The sequence below is a fragment of the Xyrauchen texanus genome, chromosome 25 (assembly GCF_025860055.1).
Source record: "Xyrauchen texanus isolate HMW12.3.18 chromosome 25, RBS_HiC_50CHRs, whole genome shotgun sequence".
Lineage (NCBI taxonomy): Eukaryota > Metazoa > Chordata > Actinopteri > Cypriniformes > Catostomidae > Xyrauchen > Xyrauchen texanus.
The window spans coordinates 9,531,475-9,554,464 of record NC_068300.1 but is presented as its reverse complement, the minus strand read 5'-3'; the positions used below and the strand labels follow the sequence as shown (position 1 = coordinate 9,554,464).

The 22,990-nt window shown below is 42.5% G+C and overlaps 1 protein-coding gene across 1 annotated transcript in view; it reads left to right on the top strand.

Annotated features, from left to right (window-relative positions):
- Nucleotides 1-477: 477 nt before the first annotated feature.
- The window catches only part of LOC127618851 (potassium voltage-gated channel subfamily G member 1-like), a 42,427-nt gene continuing 19,914 nt past the window's right edge, over nucleotides 478-22,990 (top strand). Inside the window, exon 1 of the mRNA XM_052091503.1 lies at nucleotides 478-609. The gene's annotated coding sequence lies outside the window, so the exon portion shown is untranslated. The remainder of the gene's footprint in view (nucleotides 610-22,990) is intronic.

The following is a 22,990-nucleotide window of genomic DNA, read 5'->3' as shown; positions in this document are numbered from 1 at the left end:
AAATGCTGTCGATTGAGCTTAACTTGTCTTGAACCTGGAATATTCCTAATGCCACCAATATCAAGTTTAGCTTATTTTATTTCCCTCCTGTTGCCTCCACTAACATCCACTCAACTATCTACTATCTAATCTATATTATGTACACAGCCAGCAATGAACATAATTATGTAACAGATGTTGAGAAACCAGATCCGATGTCAGAGCAAAAGAGCAATTTGTATGATAAAGACACAATGGAGGCTTTCAAACACAGAGCACTGAAGGGGATACATATGTACCCGTCAGTTCAAAGACACTTAGCCTACTCGTGTTGGAAAGAAGGAATCCTTCCTCTGGTGGTTGGTTGCTATGGATATCTCTCAAAAAGCTCTTAGAAAAATGGCACATCCCACCTATGATGTCAGAGCTGTTGATGAGTGTGTAAAAAGGGAGGGAACTGTAGCCTGTTGCTCATGTTCATCAAATGTTCCGCTGGTCCTCTAGAAGCCCACGGATCACATAGTGTTGGAATTCTGAGGAACAGACTGTGCAAAAGAGAATGAATCTTTGCCTTTGATTTCTAAACACCATGAACACTCTCAACTGCAGATGAACTGAAGCACAACTATGGTAAGTATCTCCAACTAATGTTTATTTTGTTTATTTTATTTTTTTTGCAGATTGGTTTTTTTGTGAAAGGGTGAATTCACATTAATTGAAGAACAAATATTGTATTGAATACAGGTTTTTGTTAAAAAAGATAATGAAAAAAGAGATACAAGTAGATTTTCTAGAGAAGGAATGATGTGCTGTGAATGTAAATTCAGAGTCCTGTGAGTCAGTGAAGTATTGCGTTGGTTCGGGCTGCTCAAATCTGATCAGGGCTGCTTCACTACTCAGATTGCAGTGCCTGTGGACTGAGCTTGAAGAACTTTGAGAGGAAAAAATAATATCCCTGCTTAAAACTCATCCACCTCGCAGCATTTTCATTTATTTTTGCAGATCATTTATTTTCAGAATACTTTCCTATATACTATATACTTAAATAGTATGACAATGCTTCTAATTCAGATTTGTTTGTTTCTGATTTTATACAGTTCCATTACAAATTTTAAAAGCAATTATATTTTTGCAAAACATGTTGATCATGTTACTGTATTTAGCATGATTTGAGAATTTTCCAAAGACCATCTGTCGGGAAAGTGCTCTGTTGCTAGTTTACTCAAAATCACAAAAAACGAATAATAAATAATAATTTGCATATGGAAAATAAAGCCTTTTTTAGTCCCATTAAGATTTTTTATATTGTGACTATTTAAATGACAGTTGCATATATTTTACCCCCTGATTGTTATTACCACAATATTATTAAGATGTTTGTTTTGACATTCTCATTACCGCAACATTAATATATATATATAATATATAAATTGTAAACTATTAGTACTTCTAAGTAGTACATTTACATTTACCTCCTTGGTACTGTTTTTCACTACTTTTTATTGTACAAATTACAATAAAACATCATCTTTTTAAAACATAATTAAAATGAGAATTATTATTAAAAAACAATGAAATAGTAAAGGGGTAAAATCTTGAAAATAATGTCACAATGCATAACAAGAAACAAAACAAAAAAAAGCGAAATGGTCCCAAATATAGGCTTGAGTTTTTTGTGTAAAATATTATTTAAGTAATTTGGGGTTAATTTGGACCATGACATTTTCTTGACAAGTTTCGTGAGAATCTTTAATATTTACTCTCCATTTTACATAATAACATTTCTTATTTTTAAAGTTTTCAAAATCCTAAAACTTTGATTGTGAATCCCAAATGTGCACTCCACTTATATATATATATATATATATATATATATATATATATACACACTCACTGAGCACTTTATTAGGCACACCTATACATCATATTCATTTATTTTATTTGATTATTGTTTTGGATTTTCTCCCATTTTCTCCCCAATTTTGGAATGCCCAGTTCCCAATGCGCTATAAGTACTCATGGTGGCGTAGTGACTCGCCTCAATCTGGTTGGCGGAGGACGAATCTCAATTCCCTCAGCGTCTGAGACAGTCAGTCCGCACATCTGATCACGTGGCTTGTTGAGCGCGGTACCGCGGAGACCTCGCGCATGTTGGAGGTCCATGCTATTCTCCGTGGCATCGACACACAACTCACCACGCCCCCCACCGATAGTGAGAACCACATTATAGCGACCACGAGGAGGATAACCCAACGTGACTCTACCCACCCTAGCAACCGGGCCAATTGGTTGCTTAGGAAGCCTGACTGGAGTCACTAAGCACACCCAGGGTTCAAACTTGTGACTCCAGGTGTGGTAGTCAGTGTCTTTACTCGCTGAGCTACTCAGGCCCCCTGTGCATCTTACTCATGTGGTTATCTAATCAGCCAATCATGTGGCAGCAGCGCAGTGCATGAAATCATGCATATACAGGTCAGGATCTTCAGTTAATGTTCACATCAACCATAAGTATGGGGAAAATGTGATCTCAGTGATTTCGACCATGGCATGATTGTTGGTGCCAGATGGGCTGGTTTGAGTATTTCTGTAACTGCTGATCTCCTGTGATTTACATGCACAACAGTCCCTAGAGTTTACTCAGAATGGTGCCAAAAACAAAAAAATCAAGTGAGTGGCAGTTCTGCGGCTATAAATGCTTTGTTGACGAGAGAGGTCAACGGAGAATAGCCAGACTGGTTTGAGCTGACAGAAAGGCTACGGTAGCTCAGATAACCACTCTGTACAATTGTGGTGAGTAGAATAGCATCAATGCACAACATGTTGAACGTTGAGGCAGATGGGCTACAGCAGCAGAAAACGTATCGGTTACCTAACGTAACCTCGGTTCTCTCTAGATGAGGGAACGAGTATTGCGTAAGCTAGCTTACGCTACGGGAAAGATTCATCTTTTCTGAGATATTGAAGCCAAAAAATTATCCTTAATTTTTGTATCCATTGTCAACGCAGTGCGGCAGCTGCAGACCTTGAGCGGGCTAGCTAGCGAGCTCATAGGTTGCTCTGCGGCAACTGCTGCAGCCTATAGACGAGCTTGGGCGAACTCGCATCCAATGAGAGGCGTCCGCGCGCTCACTGAATCAAAGCCCGCCAAAATGGGCGTGACTAGAGTGCATATAAGCGTTGTTCGTAGGCTGGAACCCTGGTTTTCATTGACTGAAGCGAAAAGTCGCTCGTGGCGCGAGCACGGCCGGCTACGCAATACTCGTTCCCTCATCTAGAGAGAACCGAGGTTACGTTAGGTAACCGATACGTAGCGGCGGTGCCGGTCTGTGTGGAATGTGTCCCATCAGTGCAGCTCACCAGGGGAGCTGTAGCGTATTAAAACGCTAGTAGTTTTGCCTGCAGAGCGGCACTTCCATATTGTAAAATCTGACAAAGGTGGAGGGGGAAGTCCATCCCGCTGCCACACATATGTCGTGAATGGAAATCCCGCTGGACCATGCCCACGAGGATGCCATGCCTCTAGTGGAGTAAGCCCTAATGCCCAACGGGCATGGTAGGTCTTTTGACGCGTATGCAGCAGCAATAGCGTCCACTATCCATCTAGATAGTGTCTGTTTCGAGGCGGCGAGACCTTTGGTGCGCCCTCCGAACGAAACGAAAAGCTGCTGAGAGCGTCTGAAAGCGGCGGAGCGCGCAGTATACAATCTCAGTGCTCTGACCGGGCAAAGAAGATTGGCGTTGCGTTCGCTATCGGGTGCTAGCAGCGCCGATAGGGAAATGACCTGTGCTCTGAGAGGAGTACCAATCACCTTGGGAACATAGCCGTGTCTAGGCTTTAAAATGACCTTGGAGTCACTTGGTCCAAACTCAAGACACGCAGCTGACAGACAGCGCGTGAAGGTCTCCCACACGCTTGACTGATGACAGGGCAGTCAGAAAAACGGTTTTGAGTGAAAGGTATTTCAAATCCACGGATTGAAGTGGTTCGAAAGGGGGCTTTCATAGTTTCGAGAACTATAGAAAGATCCCAGATAGGAACCGATGGGAGCGCTGGGGTTCATCCTTCTAGCTCCCTGAGGAAGCGGATGACCAGCTCGCTTTTACCCCATGACTGGCCATGCAGGGGTTCAGCGAATGCCGCAACGGCCGCCACATACACTTTGAGCGTGGATGGGGATCTGCCCTTATCCAGCAGCTCTTGTAGAAATACTGAGCAGCTGACGACACCCCACATGTCCGTGGGTCCAGGTCTCTGTCGGTGCACCATTTTGAGAACACAGACCATTTTGACGCATAGAGTCTTCTCGTGGAAGGGGCTCTAGCATGTATGATGGTGTTTATTACTACTTCTGGCAGAGCGACGGGTAGTCGTTGATCACCCACGCATGCAGCCCCAGCTCTGGGTGGGGATGCCAGATTGTACCGCGAGCTTGAGAGAGGAGATCTGCTCTCACTGGGATGGGCCACGGCGCTGTCAGTGACAGCTGCGTAAGCTCCGGAACCATGTCTGATTCTCCCAACGCGGGCTATGAGGAGCACCGAGTGACGCTGCTTCCTGATCCTCTGCATTACCTGTGGCAATAGCGAGACGGGAGGGAAGGCGTAAAGTGGGCGTCTGGGCCAGCTGCGTCCTCGCTCGAGAAAAATATTGGGCAGTGAGAGTTCTCTTTGGACGCAAAGAGGTCTATCTCTGCTCTGCCGAATAGGTGCCATAACGCCTGGACTGTTTGAGCGTGCAGGGACCATTCCCCTGGGGAATATTGTCTCTGGACAGTCTGTCCGGGCCCTCGCTCAGGTGGCCTGGCACGCGCGTCGCCCTCAGTGAGCGCAGGTGGCACTGGGACCAACTCAGTATGCGTTTGGCCAGATGGAAGAGGTTCCTGGATCTGACACCGCCCTGACGGTTTAGGTAGGATACCACAGATCTGTTGTCCTAACGGACCAGGACGCGGTGACCCTGAATGACCGGGAGAAAGCGCACGAGCCGCACTCAACCGCTATCATTTCCAGACAATTTATGTGAAGGAGCTTTTCCTGAACTGACCATAGGCCGAAAATCGGAGAGCTCCTCGCAGACCGCGCCCCAACCCGTGTTGGACGCTGCCTGTCGAGATGACTTTTCGGCGCAGATACAGCTCCCATTGTCACTCCCCGCTGATACCATTTGGCCACTGTCCAGGGCTGCAGAGCTGATATACAGGTCTGAGTCACCTTGATGGGCTGGCGCCTGTGGCCCAAGCCCGGCGAGACGCTGGTGTTTAGCCAATGCTGAAGCGGGCGATGTGCAGTAAACCCAGCTGAAGTACTGCTGCGGCTGAGGCCATGTAACCTAGCACTCTCTGGAATTTCTTCAGAGGCGTGAGGCTGTTCATCTGAAAAGATGCGGCTAGTCGCTGAACACGGCGCCGCTGTGTAGATAAGCGAGCCGCCATTGCCACGGAGTCTAGTTCTATTCCAAGGAAGGAAATTGTCTGACTGGGCTGTAGTGAGCTCTTGGTCCAATTGACTGCAAGACCCAAACTGTTCAGATGGCTGAGGAGAACTGCTCTGTGAGACAGAAGCTCCATATGTGACTGTGCCATAATCAGCCAGTCGTCCAAATAGTTCGAAATTCGCAAACCCTGACTCTGCAGGGGTGCGAGCGCCGCGATCCATGCACTTCGTGAAAGTACGGGTGCTAAGGACAGGCCGAACGGGAGGACGGTGTATTGATAAACCTGGCCGTCGGGCTAATCTCAAGAATGGCCTGTGACGGGATTTACCTGAATCTGAAATTATGCATCTTTCAGATCGAGAGAAATAAATCAGTCCCCGGCGCACATGCGCGAGGAGTTTCCTGATTGTAAGCATTTTGAATGGTCTTTTGCAAGCACCTTGTTCAAAACCCTGAGATCTAATATGGGTCTGAGGCCGCCGTCTTTCTTGGGAACAAGAAAATAACGGCTGTAAAGCCCCGACTCAGCTCAGAGAGGGTGGCACTTTCTATGGCCCTTTTGCACAGAAGGCTTGCTATTTCTGAACGAAGCATGCACGCTGCTTCCATGTTCACAGTGGTTTCGAGCTGCGCTCTGAAGCGAGGAGGGCGGCGATCGAACTGTAGCAAATAGCCCTGTTGTATTGTGCTTAACACCCACTTGGATATCCCTGGAATAGCTTCCCACGCTTTGAAGCGTAACGCTAGAGGGTGAATGGCCAATTCGCTCTGATTGCCGCACACAGAGCACTGAACAAAATGTGTGAGCGCGTTTAGTGTGTTTATGCATGATTGCTCGCAGACAGCATGAACAGGCTGTTTTGTGAGTGACTTCCCGATTGGAATGAATGAGGAAAGAGTCACATCTGTTACTTGATGCGCAAGCATAGTCATGGACACGGGACTTACACACAGAGGAATGTTTGCTGGCCGTGTAACAGAGCGGGCAGAGAATGGGCGCCACGACGTATTCGTGGGCGATTTATTGACTCTAACACTCGAGCTGTTCAGAATCGCTTTATGTGAGCGTGCTCTGGTGGGGACACGAGACATGTAGTGCTTGTGTGTAGAGGTGAACACTGGATTGTGGGCACATTTTCTACACATAGGGCTGGTCGTGGTGACAGAGCTGCCAGAGAATGGGCACGCGACACGCATTCGTGGGCTTTCATTGACTCTGACGCCGAGCGGTTCAGTAATCGCTTTATGCGAAGCATGCTCTGATAGGGCCACGGAATGTGTTATGCTTGTGTGTAGGGGTGAACACTGGGTTGTGGGCACATGTTCTACACATAAGACATGTTTGCTCTTTACAAGATTTATTTGGGTCGCCGTAAAACGGCGCTTTGAGTGCAGGCAAGCGGGCAGTGTCACCGGCTTGTTGGCTGCTAAATTCACCACTGTAGTAGCCTGAGAGAAGGGGACTGACATGGGGCAAAGCTTTGACGGTGGTCCGCCGCGGCGGACTGAGCCGCCGCTTGTTCAACAAAGTTAGGAAGACTTCGGTTGCTCTGGTTTCAGCGTTACCTTAAATCGAGGCCCGCGGGGGGGCGGCGGTCTGTGGCGGCTGTCTGAGCGCGATCGAGGGCGGCCGCCCTGTCAACGCTGAGAAGTCTGAGTTTGTTGAGCTGGGCGCTGTGAAGAGGCTCGTGCAGGAGGCTGATCACGTGAGCGGCCTGCAGAGGAGCTAGCGCGACGCAGCAGGAAGAGGTTCATGGCTTGAGTGGCTTTCTGGACTTCTGAGAAGCGGTCAACAATGCCACTCACCGCGGAGCCGAAGAGACCGGTCGGAGAGAGCGGTGCGTTGAGGAACATGGAGCGCTCTGCTTCTCCCATGTCGGCTAGCGTTAGCCACAGGTGTCTCTCGGTCACAGTCAGCGAGGCCATGCACTTCCCTAGAGCTTGAGCTGCAGCTTTGGTAGCCGAAGGGCGCAGGTCTGTCGCGCCAGAGATCAGTAACAGCCTCTGGGTGCCTGCCTTTCTCATCCCACTCGAAGAAGGTCCGCTTGTAGGATCTGTAAAACGCCATGGAGTGCAGAGCAGATGCGGCTTGGCCGGTGGCGGAATAGGCGCGCCAACATAGGCGGAAGTCGCTCTGCAGGCCTTAGATGGGAGCACAGGCTTAGACCGCCATCTCGCAGAGGGCGGGCAAAGGTGTGCTGCTACCGAGTCCTCGACCGGGGATGGAGGAGTAGCCTCTCGGTGGCGCCGCCCACCGACACGCAGAGAGGTGGAGACGTGGGAACGGGACCTGGCCGAAAAGGAGCTGCTCCACCGACTTTGCAAGCTCCGGTGTAGTTCCGCAGGAAGGGAGCGCCCGGCCGCGGGTGTAGAGTGGCGATGGCTTTGAAGAAAGCAGCCGCCGAGATTGTTGGGTGCCTGCTCAGGGGCGGTGACCACTCGAGCCCGAGGTGGTCGACGGCCTGTGTGAGGAGGCGTGTTAACTCCCTTCGACCCGGCGCTGGTCCTGCTGGATTCCTGGGCCGAGGAGGAGGCTTGGGAGCCTGACCACTCTTCGCTGTCCGAGCCATGATGGAACAGCAGCCCTTTTCCTCGCCTCGCCATCCGAGATGGCAGCATTGCAGCCGCCGGGCGGCAACTGCGCGTCCCGGGGCGGGAGGGTGAAAACGATGCTCGAGGGAGAGGCTCCGGCGAGGCAGTCGCTTCAACCACAGTTTCCGCAGCCTTTGGGAGCGGCGCTTCTTTCTGCGCGGCGGAATGTAAGGCCGGCAGTGACTTCTGCTTTGAGCGCTTCGAGTCAAGCCCGCAGGGTCGACATCGGTAGCTCCTCGCAGAAATCGCATCCGCCCTCAGTGAGGGCGAGCTCTGCGTGTCCCAGTCCCAGGCAGAGAGCGCAGATGATGTGGCGGTCTCCGGTGATGAGAATGGCGCGACATGAGGCGCAAGTGGAACGAGGCATCTTGAAAAAGACGCTCGTACTCTTTTGTGAATAGTTCGTAAGAACTAGCTTGCTGTATAAAAAGGATACGTCGTCGGATGGCGTAGCTCGCAGGATGGCTGAAGGTGGCTGAGACGGCCGGCTTCTTCTAGCGCTGTCCACGCTTGCTTGATGCCCCTCGAACGGCGACGCGGCTTCCAGGTCAGCGATGCGAAGAGCTTCGCTGAAGAGATGAAAATCAGGGTTCCAGCCTACGAACTACGCTTATATGCACTCTAGTCACGCCCATTTTGGCGGGCTTTGATGCAGTGAGCGCGCGGACGCCTCTCATTGGATGCGAGTTCCCCAAGCTCGTCTATAGGCTGCAGCAGTTGCCGCAGAGCAACCTATGAGCTCGCTAGCTAGCCCGCTCAAGGTCTGCAGCTGCCGCACTGCGTTGACAATGGATACAAAAATTAAGGATAATTTTTTGGCTTCAATATCTCAGAAAAGATTAATCTTTCCCGTAGCGTAAGCTAGCTTACGCAATACGAGAGAACCTCTCGTAAGAGAACCACATCGGGTTCCATTTCTGTCAGCCAAGACCAGAAAACTGAGGCTGCAGTGGACCTACCGTCTGTGTAAATCAGCAGAAATCAAGATTCATCAGACCAGGATATGTTTTTCCACTCTTTATCTGTCTAGTTTTGATAAGCCTGTGCTTAAGTTTATTACATAAATAGTATCATGGTACTATCTGTGATATAGAATGCTTGAAAATGATTTGCCTTTTTACATTCATATGAGTTAAACATTGTGAAATTACAGCAATAGAATGTGTGATGAGCGTTCAGTCAATCCCCCAATAAAAGCCTAATTAGATCCCATTACTAAGTGACAGCAGTCAGGATGTGTTTCCCAGATAAATCAACCAAATCTGGATAAGGTAACAACAACCAGCCTTTACAGTTGTAACCTATTCTATTCAAGCTATGAGGATTTTTCAAGTAATCACATAAATATCTTATTTACACCATTGCTCATGCGTCCAGACAAGATCTTTTAGTAATTTCTATTATTTTGGGGCAAAATAGTTTGTAGCAGGCAGGTATAGGACATCTAAGTTCATTAGAAAAAATGGTTTGTATCTGTAATAGGAAGTAATAGTCTTCATCATTGACTGTTAATCAAATAGTGTCTTGTTTTTGATTGGTGCAACCTTGCAATTCAAGTTGGTTTATTTTGGTATGTACATTCAATCAACATAGGATCTTACAGTATATTTATGACTTTATTGGACATTAGTATTGTCCATATAAAAATGGCATGATGCAAACAGATGTACATTATGGTCCAAAAATCTGAAATGACATTGAAAACCTGGAATATCTCCTTTAAACCTGTAAATAAAGCAAAATGTTAGAGGATTTTGAACAACGTAAAAGAAGGGAAAGTTTCAACAACTTTCAACTGGGATACCAAATACTACGATATTCTAAAAATCATGTCCATTTTTACTGAAATTATTAGCTGAAAATTTCACTTGTGGTCTTCACGTTTTGGACCCACTGTTGTTTAATCAGAAAAGTGTGGTCCAATAGCCTTTTTTTTGTTAGATAGAAAGCTTACTGTGGGTGGTTTGCTAGAGTTGGTGATATGACACTTAGTCGTAAGTATTATGAAGTACACTTATCTGAATGTATATTGTGGAGTTTCTTGGTTGTTGAATGGAGTTTTGAGCTGGAACATCTATAGCAGTGAGTGGGTACAAATGGTCATTTTCCATAGGTGGGAATGTGCTCATGAATTATCATTGTAGTGCAGTGGTAACCCTGATGGGTAGCTTGAGGTTAAGAATGAGTCACATTTGCATATTATGAATTTCATATCTGAAAAATGACTGACATAAAAATGAGTCTATCCATTAAACTGAGGCAATTATTCATTGTATGCACTGTATAAAGTCGGTGGAAACTTTCTCTGTGGTGTTATTTGCACGATGAGAAATGGACTCTCACTTGAAGCTTATTGAGAAGAGATTAGATTGCCAAAACCAAAGCATGTTTTGCATAAACCTGTAAGAGTTCGCATTGATTTATGGGTTTCTAAACTACAAGGAACAACAGGTTCATGGCCTTTATATATATATATAAATTAATCAATCAAACCAATTCAGAACTTGGTCTGAATGTTTCATTAGCAAATCGATTTGAATTAAAAATATATTTTTTAAAACAATAATATACAGTATACACCAAGGATGTGCCGTTCACTAGGAGTGGTGGTGGTGTAGTGGTCTAAAGCACATAACTGGTAATCTGGTAATCAGAAGGTCGCTGGTTCGATCCCCACAGCCACCACCATTGTGTCCTTGAGCAAGGCACTTAACTCCAGGTTGCTCCGGGGGGATTGTCCCTGTAATAAGGGCTCTGTAAGTCGCTTTGGATAAAAGCGTCTGCCAAATGCATAAATATAAAATATAAATACATCTATTTGTTAAAGAATCATTCAGACCAATCTGTGAACCAGTTTGACTGATACATTTTTTTTTTTTTAAATATAATTGAATATTACTAGATTTTTTTTTAAATAATTCTAATAATAATTTAGAACAAATCATTGAAAAGATCTGACTTAAAAGATAAATTTGCTCAAAAAATGGAAATTACTACGACTTGGCTTTCAGAGATGCTCTTACCCAGTCATCTGGCCATAACAGTTTGGACCTTGTCAAAGTCGCTCAGGTCTTTACTCCTGCACACGTTGGCATTGAGAACTGATTGTTCACTTACCATCTAATCTACCCAGACCTTTACATGTGGCCTTGTTAGGAGATGATCAACTTAATTCACTTCACCTGTGAGTGGTCATAATATTTTGGCTCATCAGTGTAACTGGTTCACAAATTAGCAAATCGATTTGAATAAAAAATATTTTTAAAAATGCAATATATATATATATATATATATATATATATATATGTGTGTGTGTGTGTGTGTGTGTGTGTGTGTGAATTGTTGGAACCAGTTCGCAAATTGGTCTGAATGATTCATTAGCAAATCAATTTGAATAAAACATATTTGTAAAAATCCAAAAATATTCAATAATACAACAAATGACTATAAGGTTAATAGAGGTTAATTGGTCAAAAAGCCTGTGAATTTTGTTTAAAGCTGGTTTATATAGTAGTGCCGTATTTTTGGCCTTTCTTTGAAATTTGAGGTTCAAAGGATAATTCCCAGTTGAGTCTTAGTGATTTAGGATGACAAAAGACTTAATTAAATTCAGAAGTATTTTTAAAAGCCTGGTTTTAATGAGCACAGTCTTTTCGTACCTTTATGTGCAGTGTAATTGTGCACACTACTCCAGGATATAGCAATTATAAATGGCACTTCCCCAGTTTACATAGCTCATGATTAGAGATCTACACATACTGTGCCAAGAAGCAAGGGTACTGACCTTCTGACATGGGTACTAATGTAAATGAAAGCACGTTTAATTATGGCACAATGGTGAGAAGGCAGATTTGCTGACCAACGCAAGCAAGACTAAGCAACCGCACTATCTGTGAAGTGAGGTAAAATTGCTTTGTATTCTGAAGCACTGGTCACTTTGCCTGTTTGGTGTTCTTGGTGATAGTTGTTTGGACAGCAAAACTTGTATTTTCCATGGTTTTAGTTTTGAGAGGGCCAAAACAGTGGCATAGTTTGTCCCAGTTTACCCCAAAAATTTTAATTCCGTCATTTTTTACATGCCATTATGTCGTTTCAAACAACAAAAGATGGATGTGGAACACAGAAGGCCACTAAATCACCAACGCTATATTCCAAGTCTTCTGAAGCCAAGTCGTAGTAATGTCCATTTTTTGAGCGAATTCATCTTTTAAGTCAGATCTTTTCAATGAATTGGTCTAAATTATTTTTAGAAAAATCTAGTAATATCCAATTATATAATTAAAAAAAAAAAAATGAATTTGTCAAACTGGTTCACAGATTGGTCTGAATGATTCTTTAGCAAATAGATGTATTTTTTTTATTATTTTTTTTTTGTCAAATCCAATCATATCTAATTATAGTATTATAATTTTTTCCATGAAACGGTCAAAGCAGTTCACAAATTTGTCTGAATGACTCTATTAATATCTAATAAAATTTTTTTTTAAAAAAATACACCCCCAAAAAATATCAGTCAAACTCATTTAAAAACTTGCCTAAATGATTCATTAGCAAATTGATTTGAAAAAAAAAAATGTTTACATTCCAGGTAATATTCAATCATATACAGTATATATATATATATATATATATATATATATATATATATATATATAAATTAATTGGTCAAACTGTTCACCAAATTGGTCTGAATAATTAATTAGCAAATCAATTTAAATGGAAAATGATTTTTAAAAAAATCCAATAATATATATATATATTGATATATAAAATTGGTCTGAATGATTCATTAGGATTGATTTAAATAAAAAAATATATATAAAACAAAACAAACAAACTAAAAACAATATATAATAATGTTTTTTATTTTATATTTATTTTGTTATTCGTTTGAATAAGTTCACAAATGGGTTTTCATTCATCATTCATTAGCTTTGTGTGAAGAATTGAATACAATTTAAATCTTTATTCATTGACAATCTTTAGCTCAATAGATATATATAGGCAGTAAAAATCACCTTTTACTCTCATTGTATGGAAAACTCAAACATTTTTACTATTACAATATAACATACACAATATCTCCTTTGGTGTTAAGTGAAAAAGGAAGTCATCGAGTTTGAATATGAGAGTGAGTAAATAATGACATCGTTTTTTAATTTTGGTTATAAACTTTCCCTTTAGGGTGTTAACTGCATTTGAGAGCTAACTGAGCAGGAGTTTTTCTTGCAGAGTTCTGTCATTCTTATCCGCACAGAGTTGTTTTATTCCCCATCGACAACATCTGAATGATTGTCGAGTAAATATGTTTTGACGCCCACTCTGCAGGATATGAGTTAATCCTAGAAAGTATGTGAAGGGATCACTGAAGGGTTTATAAGGTCTCCACTGACACCGGGAGGACACAAATTCTTCATCCTAACTCTCGTATCCAGCAGATAAAAAGGCGCCGGCACCTTTTGCAACCTTTTTGAAATTTGATAGAGTCCAGGTCATTTCAGTCCATCTCATCAGCTGAAGTACGTCTCTCTCTGACACTATCCAATAACACTTGATGTTGCTCTCTTTGCTTTTTCTTCCTTTTTAAAACAAATTTTATACTTCTTATAGACCTTATAGAACTAGAACTAGGGCTGGGTATAGATACAGATTCCCAGATTTCAAATTCACAATATCTCGATTTGATTTAGATACATTTGGGTATTTTTTCAGTAATTATTTCAGTTATAATATCCATTTTGTTTACATATGAAAGCATTTCTTTTGTATTTATCAAGTCATTATTCAAGAAAAGTTAGCAGTCAGTAATATGAACAAAGAAACAAATGAGAAGGAAAAGTGAAAAAATTAAGCCTGAAGTTGTAGTTGCTGCTTTGTGTGTGTGTGTGTGTGTGTGTGTGTGTGTGTGGTGTCAAACGGGCTTTGAAAGCCTGCTGTGGTACAGCTAATGGAGATGTCCACTCAAACACTCAATCTGCTGTAGTGACACAGTATTCAGGCTGACACCAGCATCTTCCGTTACAGGCTGCTGCCGTCTGCATTCCAAGAAGTGCTTAGATATAATAGAAATTGCTCACTGAGGCTGTTGATGTCACACTGGAAATGGATCATAACAGCATAACAATGTGTGGTAATCCACACAATCACAGGACAAATTCTTATGTAATGATTATGTAATTCATGTTGAAGTTCTTACAAGTGCATTCCAGCAGTACAGAAAACAATAATAATATTTATTATTATTAGATAGACAAGACAGAGACAGCAATAGAGACATATCAAACTTATATATATTCATGTCTTCTTGTTTGAACTTCCATGCTATCCTCAGTCCATTTTACTGAAGTTGTGTCATTGTCTGGCAGATTACATTGTTAATCATATGTTGGTTGGCTGTACAAGGATTTTAAGATTGGTTTATTATGTGACAAAAGAGATTTAGAGTCTCTTCACATAAAGACATTTACCATAATTATTTTATTATCCTAATATAATGAAGAGAGAGGCTTCCTTATGAACACTCTGCCATAAAGCGTTGTTGCAGTGATGGTTGTCCTTCTGCAAGTTTCTCCCATCTTAACAACATGATCTCTGGAGCTCAACCAGAGTGACCATTGGGTTCTTGGTCACCTCTCTTACCAAGGCCCTTCTTCCTGATTGCTCACTTTGGTCGGGCAGCCAGCTTTAATAAGAGTCCTGGTTGTTCCAAACTTCTTCCATTTAAGAATTATGGAGGCCACTGTGCTCTTGGGAACCTTCAATGCAGCCAAAACATTTTTGTAGCCTTCCCCAGATCTGTGCCTCTACACAATTCTGTCTCTGAGCTCTGCAGGAAGTCCATTTAACCTCATTGTGTTAGGTTTAGGGGTTGTGTTAGGTTTAGGGTTTGTGTTAGGTTTAGGTGTTGTGATAGGTTTAGGGGTTGTGTTAGGTTTGGGGTTTGTGTTAGGTTTAGGGGTTGTGTTAGGTTTAGGGTTTTTGTTAGGTTTAGGGGTTGTGTTAGGTTTAGGGGTTGTGATAGGTTTAGGGGTTGTGTTAGGTTTAGGGGTTGTGTTAGGTTTAGGGATTGTGTTAGGTTTAGGGGTTATGTTAGGTTTAGGGGTTGTGTTAGGTTTAGGGGTTGTGATAGGTTTAGGGGTTGTGATAGGTTTAGGGGTTATGTTAGGTTTAGGGGTTGTGTTAGGTTTAGGGGTTGTGATAGGTTTAGGGGTTGTGTTAGGTTAGGTTTAGGGGTTGTGTTAGGTTTAAGAGTTGTGATAGGTTTAGGGGTTGTGTTAGGTTTAGGGGTTGTGTTAGGTTTAGGGATTGTGTTAGGTTTAGGGCTGTGCTAGGCTTAGGGACTGTGCTAGGCTTAGGGCTATGCTAGGTCTAGGGGCTGTGCTAGGCTTAGGGGTTGTGATAGGCTTAGGGGCTGTGATAGGCCTAGGGCTGTGCTGGGCCTAGGGGCTGGGATAGGTTTAGGGGTTGTGCTAGGCTTAGGAGCTGTGCTAGGCCTAGGGGCTGTGATAGGCTTAGGGGCTGTGCTAGGCTTAGGGTCTGTGCTGGGCTTAGGGTTATGCTAGGCCTAGGGGCTGTGACAGGCTTAGGGCTGTGCTAGGCCTAGGGTTATGCTAGGCCTAGGGGCTGTGATAGGCTTAGGGCTGTGCTAGGTCTAGGGCTGTGCTAGGTTTAGGGGCTGTGATAGGCTTAGGAGCTGTGCTAGGCTTAGGGGCTGTGATAGGCTTAGGGCCTGTGCTAGGCTTAGGGTCTGTGATAGGCTTAGGGGTTGTGATAGGCCTAGGGGCTGTGATAGGCTTAGGGCTTGTGCTAGGCTTAGGGCTGTGATAGGTTTAGGGGTTGTGCTGGGCTTAGGGTTGGGATAGGCTTAGGGGCTGTGCTAGGTTTAGGAGTTGTGTTAGGCTTAGGGGCTGTGATAGGTTTAGGGGTTGTGTTAGGTTTAGGGTCTGTGTTGGGCTTAGGGGTTATGTTAGGCCTAGGGGTTGTGATAGGCTTAGGGGTTGTGTTAGGCTTAGGGGCTATGTTAGGCTTAGGGGCTGTGATAGGCTTAGGGGCTGTGCTAGGTTTAGGGGTTGTGTTAGGCTTAGGGGTTGTGATAGGCTTAGGAGCTGTGTTAGGTTTAGGGGTTGTGATAGGCTTAGGGTCTGTGCTAGGCTTAGGGTCTGTGATAGGCCTAGGGGTTGTGATAGGTTTAGGGCTGTGTTAGGCTTAGGAGCTGTGTTAGGCCTAGGGGCTGTGCTAGGCTTAGGGGCTGTGATAGGCTTAGGGTCTGTGCTAGGCTTAGGGCTTGTGCTAGGCTTAGGGGCTGTGTTAGGTTTAGGGGTTGTGCTAGGTTTAGGAGCTGTGTTAGGCTTAGGGGTTGTGACAGGCTTAGGGCTTGTGCTAGGCTTAGGGGTTGTGATAGGTTTAGGGGCTGTGTTAGGTTTAGAGTCTGTGTTAGGTTTAGGGGTTGTGTAAGGTTTAGGGGTTGTGTTAGGTTTAGGGGTTGTGATAGGTTTAGGGTTTGTGTTAGGTTTAGGGGTTGTGTTAGGTTTAGGGGTTGTGATAGGTTTAGGGTTTGTGTTAGGTTTAGGGTTTGTGTTAGGTTTAGGGGTTGTGTTAGGTTTAGGGGTTGTGTTAGGTTTAGGAGTTGTGTTAGGTTTAGGGGTTGTGATAGGTTTAGGGTTTGTGTTAGGTTTAGGGGTTGTGATAGGTTTAGGGGTTGTGTTAGGTTTAGAGTCTGTGTTAGGTTTAGGGGTTGTGTAAGGTTTAGGGGTTGTGTTAGGTTTAGGGGTTGTGATAGGTTTAGGGTTTGTGTTAGGTTTAGGGGTTGTGTTAGGTTTAGGGGTTGTGATAGGTTTAGGGGTTGTGATAGGTTTAGAGTTTGTGTTAGGTTTAGGGGTTGTGTAAGGTTTAGGGGTTGTGTTAGGTTTAGGGGTTATGTTAGATTTAGGGGTTGTGATAGGTTTAGGGGTTGTGATAGGTTTAGGGTTTGTGTTAGGTTTAGGGTTTGTGATAGGTTTAGGGGTTGTGATAGGTTTAGGGGTTGTGTTAGGTTTAGGAGTTGTGTTAGGTTTAGGGGTTATGTTAGGTTTAGGGGTTATGTTAGGTTTAGGGGTTGTGATAGGTTTAGGGGTTGTGTTAGGTTTAGGGGTTGTGATAGGTTTAGGGGTTATGTTAGGTTTAGGGGTTGTGATAGGTTTAGGGGTTGTGTTAGGTTTAGGGGTTGTGATAGGTTTAGGGGTTATGTTAGGTTTAGGGGTTGTGCTAGGTTTAGGGGTTGTGATAGGTTTAGGGGTTGTGTTAGGTTTAGGGGTTGTGATAGGTTTAGGGGTTATGTTAGGTTTAGGGGTTGTGCTAGGTTTAGGGGTTGTGATAGGTTTAGGGGTTGTGCTAGGTTTAGGGGATAGAATCTATAGTTTGTACAGTATAAAAATCATTATTATATGTCATTATATGATGGTGTAGTGGTCTAAAGCACATAACTGGTAAACTGGTAATCAGAAGGATGCTGGTTTGATCCCCACGGCCACCACCATTGTGTCCTTGAGCAAGGCACTTAACTCCAGGTTGCTCCAGGGGGATTGTCCCTGTAATAAGTGCACTGTAAGTCGCTTTGGATAAAAGCATCTGCCAAATGCATAAATGTAAATATAAATGGTTTAGGGGTTTAGATAGGTTTAGGGGTTGTGATAGGTTTAGGGGTTGTGTTAGGTTTAGGGGTTGTGATAGGTTTAGGGGTTGTGTTAGGTTTAGGGGATAGACTCTATTATTTGTACAGTATAAAAATCATTATATGTCTATGGAAAGTCCTCATAATGATAGGTAGACCAGCGTGTGTGTGTGTGTGTGTATATATACAGGTATATATTATTTGCATTACAGTAATGAGAAAATGTGCTTTATTTTTATGGTCACAATGCAATAAATGCAAATAGCATTAATTATTCTAGAAAAAATTATCATATTATTTAATATTTAAATACATTTGTGTAATATTAATATATTTCTATTTAATAATATTTAAGTGAAATGTATTAAATGTATTTTATAATTTCTTATTTACTTTCTTTTGATTTTAGGATGAAATATAACCCAGATGTGGTTTGTCATTTTTCGTGAGCTTTTCCCAGTAGTGTGATGTTAATCTCTGAAAAGGAGTTTTGTGACCATGTTTGAAACGTACGCCTTCAACAATGCATTAATAAACGGAGCCATTAGTGAACAAATGGAAATCAGAATGACCCCACTGCTAGAATTGAAACTCTTGAACAGGGGAATGCGCAGAGGTTGGGGAACATCAGAATGCGCCGAGCATCAGCCTTTCTCTGCCGGCGATTCTCTGAAAATCGTCCAGGAATAGAAGCATTGTCGTGGCAAAGGTTAAGTAAGGTGAGAAGACAGAGTGCTTTGTCGAACCACGGCATAGTTCAGAGACTGATTTCTGTATGGTGCATGGTGATGAGAGCAAGAGAATGCAATTATAACCCTGAAGATGTTTCTTGTTTCAATATATTCAGCAATTTATTAAATCCACCCACTAATATCTAAAAAAAATCTCTCTCTCCAATTCCTGTTGGAGTTGATGTAAGCAGATGTCTTATGATTTGAGCATAGCTGCAGGCACAGTTGGACCTGAATAGCCTGATGTTGAACATGTGCTGTGTATACACAGCTTGTGTACTAAAAAAATTATTTATACTGCGTCCCTGCAGATCTGTTGCAGAATATATTTGTTGCTGCAAGCTACAAGTGTCAAGGTTACAAATGAGGAGAGCCGAATATTATTCAGTGGCGTTCTGGGTTGTGGAGACAAAATGATTGTGTTTTTTTCCCCTTCATACTGTGTCTCTTTGGTTAAGAATGATCATTCACGCTGAGAGGGATGAGTTTTCCAGATGGCATGTATGAATATCTCCACAGATGATATTTTTTGTTTTTATTTTTTTTTGCTGTGACTTAGTCTGAGTCACTCAATGAATAAAACAATGAGGTATAATCATTGAGAATAACACTTCTATCAGGAAGACCCGCAGACTGAGTGAAATTAAGATTTAACAGAAAAGTAATGTCTCTCTTTGACATAATCCCCGTCTGGTGGTCCGAAGTTGTAGTACTCGGAACCGTCATATCCTGCCGGAGATAGGAGACTACCCCCGTGCAGGACAGGACTCAACTGGTGGTGGTGGGGTGGTGGAGGTTGCTGTGTTAGCGCACTGAAACAGCAATGTGATAGATTGTGAGCAGACTTATAAAGCAATGGCTTACGTGTGATTGGCTAGGAGTTACCTAGCTTATGGTGCGATGATGTACAGCTGCTAGTCTTCACGCTAGAACTACGCTACGCTAACATTTCTGTTCTTTTTATGTTGCAAAATCCATATCCATAACACTTTTAAAAGTCTGTGTTTAATAGTGGTTACTCATTATTGAATCAGAATTTACCCTGTTTACTTTGTTAGTATTACTTTGTGGTCTCATTGCAACCTGGTCTCATGACAAGGCGTAATAATAGTATGAAATGGTAAGAAATTGTATGAGTTGGATCGTACAAAAAAAAAAAAATGAACCAACGAACAACGTTATTGCAATTTATCCTAAGTTTAACCCCTAAACCAAACAAAACCTAAGCATAATGTCTAACCCCTTATCTAAATCCTAAACCTAACAATGACTTAATAGGAAATTCGTTGTGTATCACGGAAGAAAACATCGGAACTAGACAAGGGAAGCGTATTAGGTTATTGACATACATCAGTCATTTTTATTGCAGACATATGGAATGAGTCACAGATGTTTCCTTTCTTATAATAAAGTGTTGGATAGGAGGCTAGTTAAAATTTGAGGCCTCTATTTTCTTGATTTGAAATTCTGTTTGTTGATTGGTTGGTCTCTGGGAATACATTTTGAACTTTTTCTTATGGGTCAAATCATACGATTTCGCCATCTTATACGAATTATTACAAGTTGTCTTGAGACTATGTTGTCTTATTGTGTACGATCCATCAGTGCACATTATTACAAAGTAAATAACGTGCTTCCGTTTCATGCTGACTTTAAATTTCTTCACCGATAACTGGAATGTTGTAGGTTCAAATTCCCCAAGGAGTAATCCATGAGCCAGTGGGACCTAAGCCAGTTTGCTGGTCCTCCAGCCTGGTCTTAAAATGGTTTTAAAGGGGTCTTTTAACTTAACTTTTGGTCAGGCTGGCAGACCAGTTTACAGCAGCTAAGATGAGCAAACCAGCTGGTTTAAGAGGTTTTTTCAACAGGGAAGTGAACTGTAAATCACGTTGGATAAAAACAATCTGCTAAATGAATACTTGCATACATATTACTTACATTTGTTTGAGGAAAAATAGACATGGTCCTCAGTGGCCAAAAGTGGATCAATTAAAGGGTAAGTGGAATGGTGGGAGCTAATGACAAGGGAGTAGAAGTCCTAAAGACATAGAGCTCCAGGAAGCAGACCGGAGGCACCAAAAGAGAGCATGAGATGCGTAGGAAGGGGTGGGGTGCAATTTGCCAAGTGATCTCACCAGGCAACAGTGGAGGATGGTTTTTATCGAAACAAACAAAAATGTTTTTTCCAGCTTAATTATTTAAAGCAAACACTGAGGATAAATACATTTACATTTTTAGGCTTTTGACACTTTCATCCAAAGCGAAATACAGGGCATTCAAGCTATACATTGTATGTGTTTATGTGTCCCCTGGGAATTGAACCCTTGATCCTGGCATTGCTTGTGCCATGCTCTACCAGTTAAGACACAAGATGACATGGTAGCTTCAGTAAATGTGCTTTTCATGTCGTAATTCATTCGTCATCAAAACATTATCGGTTAGGTTTAGGCATTGGTAAAGTGTAAAGATGTCTGTTTTTTTCACCACACACTTGCTTTTTTTAAAACACTTTCGGTTAGGTTTATGTTAAAGTTTTAGGTTAGGGAGGTACGTTTTACTCATTAAAACCCCGACTAAAATTCACCTGAAAAACCTTGCCTGATTACAACACCATTTCACTCGATTTTGGCGCCCCCCGCTGGACATTTCATTAGTAAACTGCAGCTAAACGTGTAATGTTGCCACAGTCACGTAATCTTTATGAGACCAGGCCGGTCCTTTCGGATGTGATGGATATAGTGGAAAACATGTGAAAAATGCAGCCTGATCTCACGAATATTTAGTACTGGTGGCAACATTTTTCTAAAATGATTGTAAAGTTACATGGTTCCTTACATGTATCGCTAGAGTTAAAAGTTAATTAAAGATAATGATGTTTTAACGGTTATGCTCTAGTGGGTTTTAAATCAACAAAACTGATCTCCCAACCCTAAACCTTAAACCTAATCGATAGTGTCAGAAAAAGCATGTGACATGAAAAACGCAATTGTTGAAGCAAGCACGTCATTTTGTGGTGCTTTTATGACACTTAAATCTCATGTGTTGACTCCGGCACTCTTCAGGACTCATACCGCGGTCCTTTGCATCTCAAGTGCAGCGTTCAATCAGTTGAACTAGCATGCAATTTGATCGCACGTGAATAGGCTTGTAAATGAAGTTGGTTATGTAATGCAATTGTTAAAATGTATTGCATTACAAATCACTAAATTAAAAGTGTTTTGATGTCATAAGGTAGCATAGTGTGAGGAACAGGGTGAAAAGTGTATATGAACTGAGAATCTGCCCCTTCACTTGTGATTTGTCTGAAAGAGAATAAAAGGCATTTTTGTTGTAGCGCCTGTAGCAGGGCTGGACTGGTAATCCGGCATACCAAGCATTTTCCCAGTGTGCCGAAGCACTTTGGGGCCGATCAGGGGAGGACTGGCCATTGCTAGAACCGAGGGGTCCACTAGGTCGGCCACAACATGGGCCGCAGTTATGCAGAGCGGACCACAACATGGCGCCACAATATGCAGACAGTGAACCATCCCCCCCCCCCCTTTGGGCCAGTTGCTATGTCAAATCCCAGGCCGATTTGTCTTCCCATCAAGCCACATAAAAATAATTTTGCGTGATTCTATGAGACCAGATTGGCAAAATGACCATCTGAGTGTTTTAGCAGCTGTTTGGTTATGTGGTGTGAGTGTTTAAACAGAGAGGATGTTGTACCCAGAGAAAAGCTTTGCTTTCTATTATGTTTGACATGCAAATAAGTATCAGTCATAGATAATTTGATAAGCCTCATACTGATCAGCCAGAAGTTATTTAACATGTTATACATCATTTTGACATGGTAGATCAAATAATAACACTGATTTTCTGCTTTTGTAGCATTAAGCACAGACACACAGACAAACACAGACAACACAAGTTTGTACTGATGGTAAGCATTGAGGCATTAGAATCTCAAGGGTAATTCCAACACACTTGTGGATTAAATAAGAATGATTAATCATTTATGTCACTGATCAAAATATTAAACTTGTCGAATTTTGCCTGATATCAAAAACCCTCTGGTAAAATCATACTAGAAGCAGTGCTGAGGCTGTTATCGTTCAATTTTGCATGATTTCACTGAGTGTATTTAACACACAAGCAATTTTCTTATCAAGTCATTTTCTCGTTGAATTTCACCTCATTGTCACAGTTTGATTATTCCTGCCTTTCAACAGTCACAAAATCCAGCAATGTAAATAATGATGCCTGTAATCTTCCTGTGCTTCACATACAAAATATCACATTACCAGAGCTTTATACAATTCCTCTCATTCCACTATTTGAGTTGCTCATGATTCACAACCAAAAATCTGGCTTGTGTTATTCAAACATCACTTTTTGTAATGTGTTTTGCACATCAATTGCTTGTAACCTCCGAACCTTCGCTGTTCTGTTTTCTACAAACGACTAAGATAGCGCTGTTAGATTTGGAAAGTATGCTCAGCATGTTACCACCAGAATCACAGTGACTCAGAAGCAATCTGGAGAAAAAGCCCTGAAAAAAAGCTGTGATCTCACTGCGTCAGAGAGAAAAGGAAAGAGAAATCTATGCTTGACACTCTAATCTAT